Consider the following 11,645-nt stretch of genomic DNA (forward strand, 5'->3'; position numbering starts at 1 on the left):
AATATTACAGCAAAGGGAGGAAAAAAGGAATTCTTGAAGAGCAAACTGGTCATGTTCAACATAATCCTTTTTTTGCCTTTTAAGAGATTAGGAGAGATTTTAAGCAGGGTAAATTTCAGTTCTTACCTACAGCCAGTGCTGCTCTCTGTTCTTGGCCTCCAGTCTGTTTTAAAAGATAAACAAGATTATGAAAATACATTCTTTTGTACCACGCAAGGCTTTAATTTAATGTTACATGACCCAGTAAACATACATTTCTGTTCTACAATTCTTAATCTATTTTATAAAGGTAATATTGGATCTACTCTGACTTTGGAAAACGGTTTGTAAGCAACTAGTATGCAGAACTGTGGTTCTTCTCTAGGCACGTGCATAAACAGAGAACACAGTTTGATTTTTTAGCTTCAAGGGAAAAGGCTGTTATGCTAGATCCTATCTGTAAGAACACACATAAACTTAGAAACCAGCAGGTCAAAGCTGCAATAAAACATCAATGGCTCTAGGAAGGCAGATAGCAGTAACACGATATCCTTGATTCGGCCACACAAACTAGCTCTTGAGAACCCCGGCCTGGGTGCTGGCCTCCTGAGGCCGCCTGCACCGAGGCAGTGTTCTCCAGGCATCACTAGAAAGCAATTATTCCGTAAGCCAGAAATATGCTATAAAAGAGAAAATCTAGTGCAGAATATTATCTAATAAGGCTTCAGCAGCAACAGGTAGCAGTGTAAGGTCCATCAGGCAAGACCAGCTGAGGGGGCTCAAGGACCTACAGCCCTGCAGGCCAGCGCAGGACAGGGCCTTGGCCACACACTGATCACAGGCTTTCAAAAAGTGAGTGCCTGACACTGCTGGGAGGCAACATTTATTTCCCTGCTCCCTCTATCCAGCCCCTACTGTGATTTCTTTATATCTGAGCAGCACCTGCTGCTTCCCTCATCAACTGGCTCCGCTTCCTTATCCTCCTTTGAGGAGCAAGAGCCAAAGGGGGTTGAGGACAAGCGGAGCGGACAGCACTATCTTTGTAAGAGTCGTTGGGTTCCCGTAAATCCCATCGACTCTCGCTAGACTCATTTAAAATATGTTTTCTTCTTCCTTACAAGTGCCCGATTCATGCGCTGAGACAAACAACAAAAAGGAAACACTGACTGGGAAACGCTGGGCGCTTCGAAGCCGGTAGAGCCCATAGCTCATGGCTTGAGCAGAGACACAAAAAACGAAGTCAGGCAAACATAAAACCTCATTTTCCAAGACGAAAGTAAAATAATGACAAAACAGGTAAGAATGTGAACGGTTCTACCTAAAAAAAAGATTTTGGAGTAGCTAAGAGCTTTGATTAAGGTAATTTTGACTGAGAGGCCAAGTTAATTCACTGAGCTACTTACAGACAAGCAGACAACAACCAGACTCTCTCTTCTCTATGTATACATAGAATAGTATTGAAATAGTACTGGGGGGTGGGTGGGAAATTGGTACCAGCAAGGCTAGGGACTTTTTTGGAAAATATGCCTGGTAACAGTATTAGTTTGCTCCCATATAAAGATGTCCATATTTCCTTCTGACATAATTATTAGAAAAAAACAACTGAATTGCTAGCTCTGCTTTCCAGCCAGACCACTGCATTTGTGAACACAAGCAGTGAACAGTTGAAGAGAAGGAGGCTGGCGCCTGTCCTGAAGACTTTTAAGGAATTAATGTTAAATATTAATATTAAATTTAAGTCTTGCAGAACTCTCATAATAACTGCAGAACAAGGAGACAAAGAGGCTTAGCACAAAGTCCTTAGAGGAAAGAGGAACACCAAAACTGAGAATTATACGTGTATTTGACCAATATCAGTAACTGGCAACCAGATATTAGCACAGGAACCCACTGACCAGACTCCCATCTTCCATATCATCATGCAAAACAGACACACTGGGCACATCTGATGCTGCCAGTTCACTTTACACAGCCAATCTGATAGATACTTGATTTTTGCACAGTGTGGCTTCAGCTCCAGGGAGATTTCAAATTTAGAGGTTAGCAATAGACTATGCAATAAAACACAGGCTAAGGAACTGACTCGGAGGTCTCCAGCGGTCAGGAGGATGTGTGACCATGGAACATCCATTAAATGGGGCCGGATACCAAGTGAATGGTGTGACAGACCCTCCACATGATTCACTTCTGGGAGATGCACCTCAAATCAGACACAGAAGAGCATGTGAATAAACAGCTTCCTATTCCAAGCACACTACTTGGGTTCTCCCAAGTAACACACGGGATCTGGGCTATATCCGAGCTCCCTTACGTCTAGATCCGCACAATAAAAGTTTCCTGTATGATCTACAGGCACAAGAAGAGACACATAGACTATACAATTTAACAGGTACTTCAAAACGACTACTACAGAATCAAGCATTTTTCCTATCATTTGTCATTCTGAGGCAGCCAAGCATTTAAGTTAAATGCTTTTCGTAATGTATGTTATATGAAGAAAAGCAGTTCTGGGCAGGAAAGTTACCTTTTTCCCACGGGTTAAAAAATACTGGCTAACATGCTTATACCGGCTAACATACTTGCACGTATACATATATGATATGTATATCACAGAATCACAGAATGGTTGAGGTTGGAAGGGACCTCTAGGGATCATCTAGTCCAACCTCCTGCTCCAGCAGGGACACCCAGAGCACGGGGTACAGGGCGGCAGCCAGGCAGGTTTGGAAGATCCCCAGAGAAGGAGACTCCACAGCCTTCCTGGGCAGCTTGTTCAAGTGCTCTGTCACCCTCACAGAATGTGCATATATACTTATAAATATATATACACACACACACACACACTTGCACACACTCAGTCCAGATTTTTCTCATTCATCTGTGGCTTGCAGCCTAACTTCTCTGCAACACACGTGAGTTAAAGCCTAAGTTAACATCTTCTATAGCAGGAGTTCCAAGAATTGTTGCAGCAGGTGCAGAAGGGCCATCTACAGCCATTACTGAGGATCACTGAAGCATCTCAACTGCAGCTACCCATTTTTTCAGAAGAAACAGCACCCAGTATCATGTAATTTGCCAGAGGAAGAGTCTGAAGTTGATAAAAATCAAATGTTACTTAAATATAAAAGATCCAAATATAAAAGACTCTCTAAGTAAACTTGCTGTCCCTGTGGATAAGGAAGTTTGAGGATCTGGACCAGGTTGACCACTGAGTAAGCCCTGTGCTTCATGTATCCACCTTAGGCTGGACCAGCTGCTGTTCAATTCCACAGCAGGTGGAAGCAGATTTTGCAAGAGCACAAACCAACCAGTAACTTCTGATATGAAATTGGTATCTTTTACCTAACCCCAACTGACCTGTGAAGCCTCCACATAAACACAGACTCAGACTGACGGCTGCTGACAAGATCTGCTTACAAGGAAGGTGACTTTGCAGCCAACATTCAGGCTCTTCTGGTTGTTAGGAAGCGATAACATGAGCAGACAGCAGCTTGTAAGGAGACTCCAGATTGATTGCTTCCAGTGTGATAGATTGGTGTTGCTCTCAAGTTTTCTGCTGAGCTGCTAAGTACTTCATCCAACCAGCAACCACACTGATGAAAGAAAATATCAAGTACAGGAATGCCCTGGAGGCTAAGTATTAGGTACCAAGACTTCACTGCTCCTCAAGAAACAATCCAATTTGCTACTTTTCAAAGCATGTAGAATYGCTTCTCTGAAGTTGCAGATAGCACTAAACTTCCCCTTGGTGAGGGCCATCAGCTTGAGGAGTCTTCGTGGCTCTCAATCCACAAGCCTTAACCACCCGATCCTCATAACACTGAGCAAAACAGGGCCTGGTCCATAGACTGCAGTGCTCAGGGCTGTTTCGAGACACTCCTGTTCTCTTCCCTCAGGTACAAGCTGGAAATGAAATTCTAAGAAACCATACAGTAATGATAGCAGGTGGCTAATCCAGAGAGTAACTCCAGCCTAAGATAAGATCGTGTTTCAAATGAAGTTTTGGGGCATCTGCAGAGGAATCCCTGTTTAGTGCTAGATGGAAAACAGCCTAGCCCTGGTGACTCTAGAAGAGGATTCTGCTCTATACGTAGGGCTATCAAACAGGCATCAAGTCTACATAATGGTAGTAATTACATCTGTTACTAGTACAATCTTCATATAAGTTCATGTAAAATAGACCAAATCCTATCTCCTCTGTTCACTTCTTGGTCATCTTTCTAAAGCTGAATTGAATCCTTGAAGTTTATGCATTATATTAGCTCTTTCCCTATCCTATGCTCTCTCTCAAGGTTGTTTTATGGCCTCTCATTAATTTCCAGACTGAAGGCTGTTTTACAGGCTTTATAATTTGAGGATGGAAATGCCAGTCCAAATACAAACTTTCTCAGGAATTCAGGTCCTGCACTAGACATTTGCCATGAGCACAAATGTTGTGAAGTGCAAAGCAACTCATGTGAACTCTTCACACCCTCCATCCAAAGGGCGATTGGTGTATGTGGCTCCATGTGCTAAATTTAGTGGCTCTTCAGCTGCACTGCAAGCCAAGTCCACAAAGCACTTGTGCCGTTTCCCTGTAACTTACTCCAAATGTGGCATCAAAGTAATGCTGCAATGAGCTAAATGAGCTACCTTTGGGTTTGCTTTGAAGTATTTAAAGCAAGTTTAAATGACTTAAAGGAAGTTAGATGATGCACTACAGACTTAACAAGGTGACTAGTTATTCCCTATTTGAAAAAAAAAAAAAAAAAGGAGAAAAGGGGAAAAAGCTTGTATGGTATAAAAAGATATTCACAGATTCAAAAGCCAACATTCCGCATAAAAGCTTTTATTAGTTCTACCTTCTTTGGGATTTTTATTCATGGTAATGGGCAAACTCCTCAACAAATTCTTCTGAAGGAAAATGGTATATAACATATCTAAGAATCTTCATTTGTTGAAAATATTCTGGAAAAAACTATCATTTATATAACATGGATGTGATGAACCATTGGGCAAATTACAGGATTTACAAAAAGTTACAGTTAAGATCCTTAAAGGACAAGCTACTTAGAGCTCTTTTTTCTGAAGTACCCCATAGATAATTAGTTAAAACTCAGGCAGCAAATGATGCTAGCTAAAGCTCAGAGGCTTAGTGGAAATAGCAGGAGGAACCATCATAATCCTGCTTTTTGCATGCTGTCAAAGCTGTACTTAGGAAAAAAACATGCAAGTTGAAGTCAAAAGCATTTTTCACCAAATCAGAAAGTTAATTTGAATATTTCCAGGTAATCCTTATTGATTTCTCAAAGCTAGATGTTAACTAAGAAGAAAACCAAGGAATTTCAGGTGAATAAAGATGGGGGAAGGGGAGAGGAAAGAGAAGCAGGACTGATGAGTCTGGACAAGGCAGCTTCCTGTTTTGCTGTGAACTGCAAAAAAATGACCGTCGCACAGCAAAATGTTCAAACTACTGAAGCTGCTAATTCTGAGAGCATATTGCCTCTGTATACAGCATATTGCCTCCTGTACTCCTTCTGAACTGCCTTCTGAACTAAGCTATATCCTGCAGTGATTTAGCACTGCACCTATTACGCAAGCAGAAYGGTGAAGAATTTTGAAAATGAGCCAGGTTTTCTGTACTCAGAAAGTCCTCCAGTATTCCTTGTGCAGGAACAGGGGTTGAACATCCTTGGGACACTGAGGGATACTGCAGTTTGCCATTTATTGCATGAGCACCTCCCCTCTGACTACCTAACACTGCTATTTGCCAGCAGCTGCTGCGCCCTTTGATGCTCTGCGTTGACACCCATTTGTGAAGAGGTCCTGGATGCCAAGGAGGTGATTCAAGCCCTGCTCACGGGAGCCCTACGCTGGGGATCTCAGAGCCTTAAGCCTGTGACCAAGTTTAAGATGGAAAGTTCAGGATGACTCATTAAGAGACAAAACAGCAGCCCATCCCAGGGAGCCTGCAGGGAGACCCACCAACTTACACAGTGCAAATGGGAAGGTCTTTCCCAGGTAGCATTATTAGCAGTTTATCATCAGCTTTGAGCTAGCTTCATTAAGATGTAGAGCCCTATATAGTAACACAAGGGGGTCCTTTTTTTCATGATTTCTGTACTCAGAGTAAACACAGAGACCTTTCTTTGGGACTACATTGGGTTGAGCAGAAAAGTGTTTTCCAGAAGAGAAACCGAAATAAGAAAATAGTGACCTGTCACCTAAGACATACTTGGACTGGTTTTAGTGAATTCTAACTATGAATTGGTTCCCTGATGGTATCAGAGAATGAGAAAAATGAGAGATGAACTGGTGAAAAAAGCCTTAGTTAAGGCTCAAATCAACAGAACTGAGATGAGCCTAAGAAAATTAGGCTAGAGCTTCATTAGTGCTGCAGACAGCATCTCTGCAGTGCAGAGCAAGCAGGCTGCTTTAGTCCAGGCTGAAGATTGAAAAGAGGCTGTTCAGGAAGCTTGGGAGGCTCYTCCTCCTGCCACCAACCTCGGTCAGCTCTGCCACATGCTTCCCAGCCCAGGGGGCTCAGCAGGTTAGATGGGACAGGTTTTAACTTGGAAACACACAGAAAAATCAGTTAYGTATGAACACAGGGCCAGAAACATAAATACAGGAAGGCAGATTTTGGCCAAGGTCCTTTTTCAACAGTGATGACCCCCCCAAAAGGTGTCTGATTCCTCCAGTTACAGCCCCCAGGCTCGCAGGGACATCCCCAGAGCAGCCATCCCAGCGGGAAAATCAAATCTGGAGAAATAAGTGCTAGGAGCTCTGCTCTCTACTGAAACTAGGGCCTAAAAAAGAAAGAAAGGAAGAAAAGACACTAGAAATTTCCTTTAATTAGCACTTAAAAGCCCTGCTGTAAGTCAAGAAGTAAGATAAGCAACGCTGGGCATTAACCTGATGGAAGAGGCCCCATAAGCCCAAGCGTGAAAGCCAGTCACCTGCCCACCGAGCGCAGCTTTTCAGGTCAAACGTCTTCCTCGCGAGGAAAAAAAGTTTACATATTTTGCAGGTCTGTTTAAAAGTGACTTTTAGAAAGTCAAAACAATCCTTGAATTACTGTGTGCGACTTGAAGGCTCGCTGAACAAACAGAACTAACCACTTCATGTTGTTCTGAGCCATTATTTACAGGTGAGGAACAAACAGCAGCTCTCCTTCATAAACAGCATGACTCGGCTGAAGGTTCAAGCAGAAGAGAGTTACTCTGCAGGTCACTAAAGCAGAAAAAAAGCCCTTTTATAAAATAAAACCCTTCAAGCACTGCAGTTCAACTATTGCATTGAAAGAAAAGGTATTTTGGAAGGATTTTCCACTGACCATTCTGCTTCTTTGCAGTCTAGAGCACCCCTCATGGCTTCCAGATCTATCACCCTTTTCATTCCAGCTGTTAAATAATTTTAAGTGCACCACAGGAGCAGAGATACTGCCCTAGAGCACAGAGTTTTACTTGCCTTCAATGAGCATCTGTTATTAAGAGTCTAAAACACCCAAGATGGCCCAGTTCTTTTTTATTCCAATGCTATTATGAGCAACTACATTAGATAAGCCCTGAGACGCATCACAGTAAGAAACAGGAGCTCAGTTTGGCCTAAAAAAACCTAGAAACTTGTCAGCTGTTTCTGCTTCTTGCCTTAGATACYAGCATTAATTCAAAATAGCTATTCGCTGCTAAAGCACGAGCCCAACAATCCAGAGTTCTACCAAAATATTTTCCAGGCAGTGACAGAAATACAAAGAGGAGCTGTACTCAGCAACCCAGACTCGTTTCAATAGATCCATTATTGCACAGAGGACACAAATCAATCCCACAAGCTCTGCTGAACTGCACACAGCATTTACAGACAAGCCCACAGCCATATATTTACTATTGTACTGGCAAAGGAGACTGGTTCTAACTTGTGGCACAAATGGGAAGTGAGTGGTTTTGGTTGTCAAAAGATGTACTTTTTTTTTTTTTTTTATGTATTTACAGTGAGTGACCTCACTGGGAATGATTTTTCTTTTACCCGAACGGTTCCATCCCACTCTCGCTCTCCGGCTGGTTCTGCAAGGGAAGCTTTTCAAGTTGCTCCAAAGCTTTTCTGCCTTCACTGCTTTCGACACGGGTTACGTAACATTTCCCAAAACAAGCAGCCCGCAAATTAGAAGCTACATCTTTTATTTAACACCTATTTCCTAGTATAGAGGAAACATTTGGGTCGAGAAAAACAGAGCCTTGCACTGCATCTCTGGGCACACGCTTGTTTAACTTGCATATAAACTTTGGAGGCAGCCCAAGCCAAGCAGAAATCCCTCACGCTGGCTTTTYTCAGCACACGATCTCCTCATGAGATCATTTGCTACGCAGGTACAGGGACAAATAGAGCCTGCCCAGAAGGAAGCTGCACATTTAAAGGCTTCTCAGGCAAAAGCTGCTCTTAGAAGAGCTGCACAAGCCACAACAAAGAGCTCTCAAATTAACCAGCCGATAGCAGGGATGCATTTGCTTCCACTTTGCAAACATAATACTGAAGGTGTGTTCATATTTATTAAAATGCAGAGCCTGTTAATCCACAGACAGTACAACATCAGTGTTGGAGCAGAGACTCCACAATGTGACAAGCTGCTGAGTTACCCTCCTCCCCATCATCAGTACAAGGAAATTAATTCCAAGTTAACCAGAAAGAGTTAACTTGGTTAACTCACAAAAAAATTTAGAGTACAGATATGAGATACAGCTCTGAAACAAGAATGAACAATTATCTGTGATTATTCTCAAAAGCAGGAGGAAAATAATAACGATGTCCTCTAAATGACTCTAATACTAGGGAAAAAAATCTGTACAAGTCTGTTAATGGAGAAGAAAGTCTACTACACGAAAATAGGGAAAACACTAAAATATCTCCTGTCGGTCCATGTCTGTGATTAGGGGCAGCTCTGGGGATCTTCCAAACCCACCTGGATGCCACCCTGTGCCCCGTGCTCTGGTGTCCCTGCAGGAGCAGGGGGGCTGGACTAGATGATCTCTAGAGGTCCCTTCCAAACCTAATCATTGTGTGATTCCGTGATCACACCCAGAAGGGACAAGCCTGGACAAACCAGGCACAGCAGCTCCCCACAGTCATTTGGGCGGCTCTGCATCATGCTGAGGTCCTCTGGTTTAGCAGTTCTAGCTCAGTACCAGGCACACGTGGAGGCAGAAGGGGAACTGGAAGCATCAACACAGACGGCTGAATCCTAGCGCTCCTCTCAGGTGCCGCTCTAATTGGTTTTTCAGTTTCCCATATTGGGCAAACTATGACAGACACGCACAGTTTGTTCGTATCACACACAATCAGGAAGATCCAAAGATTAAAGTTGACTCCTGGATAATTGCAGCATGGTTGGAAGCTTGTTCCGATAAGGCGATACTCTTATCTCAAACTGTGACGCGCCACATGCCACAGGTTCCTCCTCCTGCAAGGGAGGGCCCCGCTCCTGCAGGCTTGGCATCTGGGAAGCGGTCCCAGACACATCTTAGTATCAGGAACCAYCATCTTACAGAGTCAGGCACCGAAATTCTTAAATTAGTGCCTCCAAATAGCTGTATCATGCAAACCCTCTCTAAGAAAGGCTACATGAAGTCAGACATACTTTTCACTGTGCTATTTCTGACAGACACATGTCATTGAACACTTTGAGCCTTCAAAACTTAGCTGCTGCTAACACAAGTTTGGCCAAGCAATCGAACAAAATGTTTTAACATTCTTCCTCTACTGCAAATGCTACCCTGTCCAACTTTATAAAGCCATCCTCAACACTGCTTATAAAACTTAGGCAAGAGAATCAGCATAGGAAGCTTACCAAAACATATGTAAATATTTGGGTCATGAAAAGAGAAGGCTTCCTTACTGGTGAGGATGTCTCTTCTCTCCACATTCAACCCTGGATGCAGCTGTTTGTCCCATTTCGAGGAAGAGCCTTCCCTGACACTAGTTTACTTAGTTCTGTAGCTCAATTGTAATAAAAGTTTATGTTTTACAGGTAGTATTTAGTAAGGGATAATCACCGAGGAAAACTGAATATATATTTAATTTACCACTCTGTGGGGGCTTTCCCCTCCACTGAAGGATATTATTTCATTTAGCTGTCAATTCAGCACCTCTTGTTGGTGCATACATTTTGACTATGTCAATTTGTATTCTGAAATCCCAAATTCTGCTCATATTTCCCTATGATCACTTCGCAGAAGTTTGTTTGCTCAACCTCTTACTTGCAGCTTCTTAAACTGCTAGAAGGAGTCACTGATCCTCTGAAAATCCTCAGTTTTCTACATCTAAAGACAATCTAAAGACTATTTTCTAACATTTGTGATCATAAGATACATCCTTAGTTATATTATCACATAAAATTAAAATCGTTAAAGTCAAAATTTGCTCATCCAGAGCTCAGAAAAAAGAGTTACTCATAGCACATTAATGATACCTCCTAAAGCATGTGAAATGCACAGACTTAGCTATGTCCTATTCCTAACTTTATTTTTAAACTTTCTTTTTTCTCTTCATGTTTGCACTACTACCCTTCAAATAGACAGCCTTTGTTTAGTTAGGAATACAGACACACTATTTTAGACAGAACACRAAATATAAATACATTTCTGCTGGTGGGAAATGAGGAATTCGTATCACTTTATATTCTGACTCTGTATTCTGACTTAGATACCTATACACTAAATGCCAATACTCTGACTTTACTGACATTAAACTGCATTTAATGGCCAAGAAATACCCCACACCAACTGCTGTGTAAACTACTCCTTACTTTCAACAGACTAAGTTGATGGAAAACACAAACATCCTACAAGCAAAGACACCTAAGCAAGCAGTTACCAGTTGGCAGAATCTTCTTGCACTCCTTGCACAGAGCTCCTCTTCCTCAGATTGCTGGTGCAGCAGTTTGTCTCCAGAACCTGAGCAAACAAGAGAACAACAGGAAGAATAAGTGGTGTTCAGAGCTGACAATAGCTCAGGTAAGCAAAATTAATCCCCTGTCACTGTGATGCCATCCAACACAGTTAAGAATCCAAATAAAACATCCTGATTTCAGAAATCTTTGGGATTCTACAGAAGCGACAGCAGAAGCTAAGGGGAGGGTGTCCTTACAAACACCTCTGAGTCAGAGCAGCAATTAGCTCTCCATGAGCGCAAGCACCAGAAATAGAGCATTGCAGCTCAGCACTGCTGAGCAAAGATGCAAGTAACGGCAGCACCAAAAAATACACCRTTACATCTCAGCATTAGTGAGCTAAATTACAAACAGTTGCAATAGAAAGAGGAAAAAGAAACCATCCTTGCCATTTTACTTACAAGGTTATATATGTTTTCTACAGAGGGGAAAAAAATACCCCACACATTTGGTTTCTACAGCTTTCACCAGGTAAAAATAACATGGTCAACAGCAGCTTTTACTGTTCTGAGTTGACTGTAAAAATACTCACACGCCCCTCCCGCAAACCAAGTCTCTGTTCGACGAGTTTTGCTCCCGCGCGGTCAGACCAGCCGAGCGTTTCCGATGGAAACTCTCCACTCGGCCCTGCTCACACCGGTCTCTGCACTGTTCACTTGCAACAGGTCTCATATGGAAAAGAAATTCCACTTTTTTTAGGATTTTAATTGGATGGTGGGTAGTTCTTTTTTATTTTGACCATCTT

General features: G+C 42.4%; 1 protein-coding gene across 2 annotated transcripts in view; it reads right to left on the reverse strand.

The window, feature by feature from the left end:
* FAM49B (family with sequence similarity 49 member B) overlaps window positions 1-10,852 on the reverse strand; it is a 37,565-nt gene extending 26,713 nt beyond the window's left edge. Inside the window, exons 1-2 of one of the 2 annotated variants that reach the window (XM_026053434.1) lie at window positions 10,825-10,852; window positions 127-163 (exon numbers count right to left, since the gene is read on the reverse strand). The gene's annotated coding sequence lies outside the window, so the exon portion shown is untranslated. The remainder of the gene's footprint in view (window positions 1-126; window positions 164-10,824) is intronic. The other variant, XM_026053432.1, reaches the window with a different exon arrangement.
* Between the last annotated feature and the right edge of the window lie 793 nt (window positions 10,853-11,645).

Source organism: Nothoprocta perdicaria, unplaced genomic scaffold (assembly GCF_003342845.1).
Source record: "Nothoprocta perdicaria isolate Ctin4 unplaced genomic scaffold, notPer1 scaffold_115, whole genome shotgun sequence".
Lineage (NCBI taxonomy): Eukaryota > Metazoa > Chordata > Aves > Tinamiformes > Tinamidae > Nothoprocta > Nothoprocta perdicaria.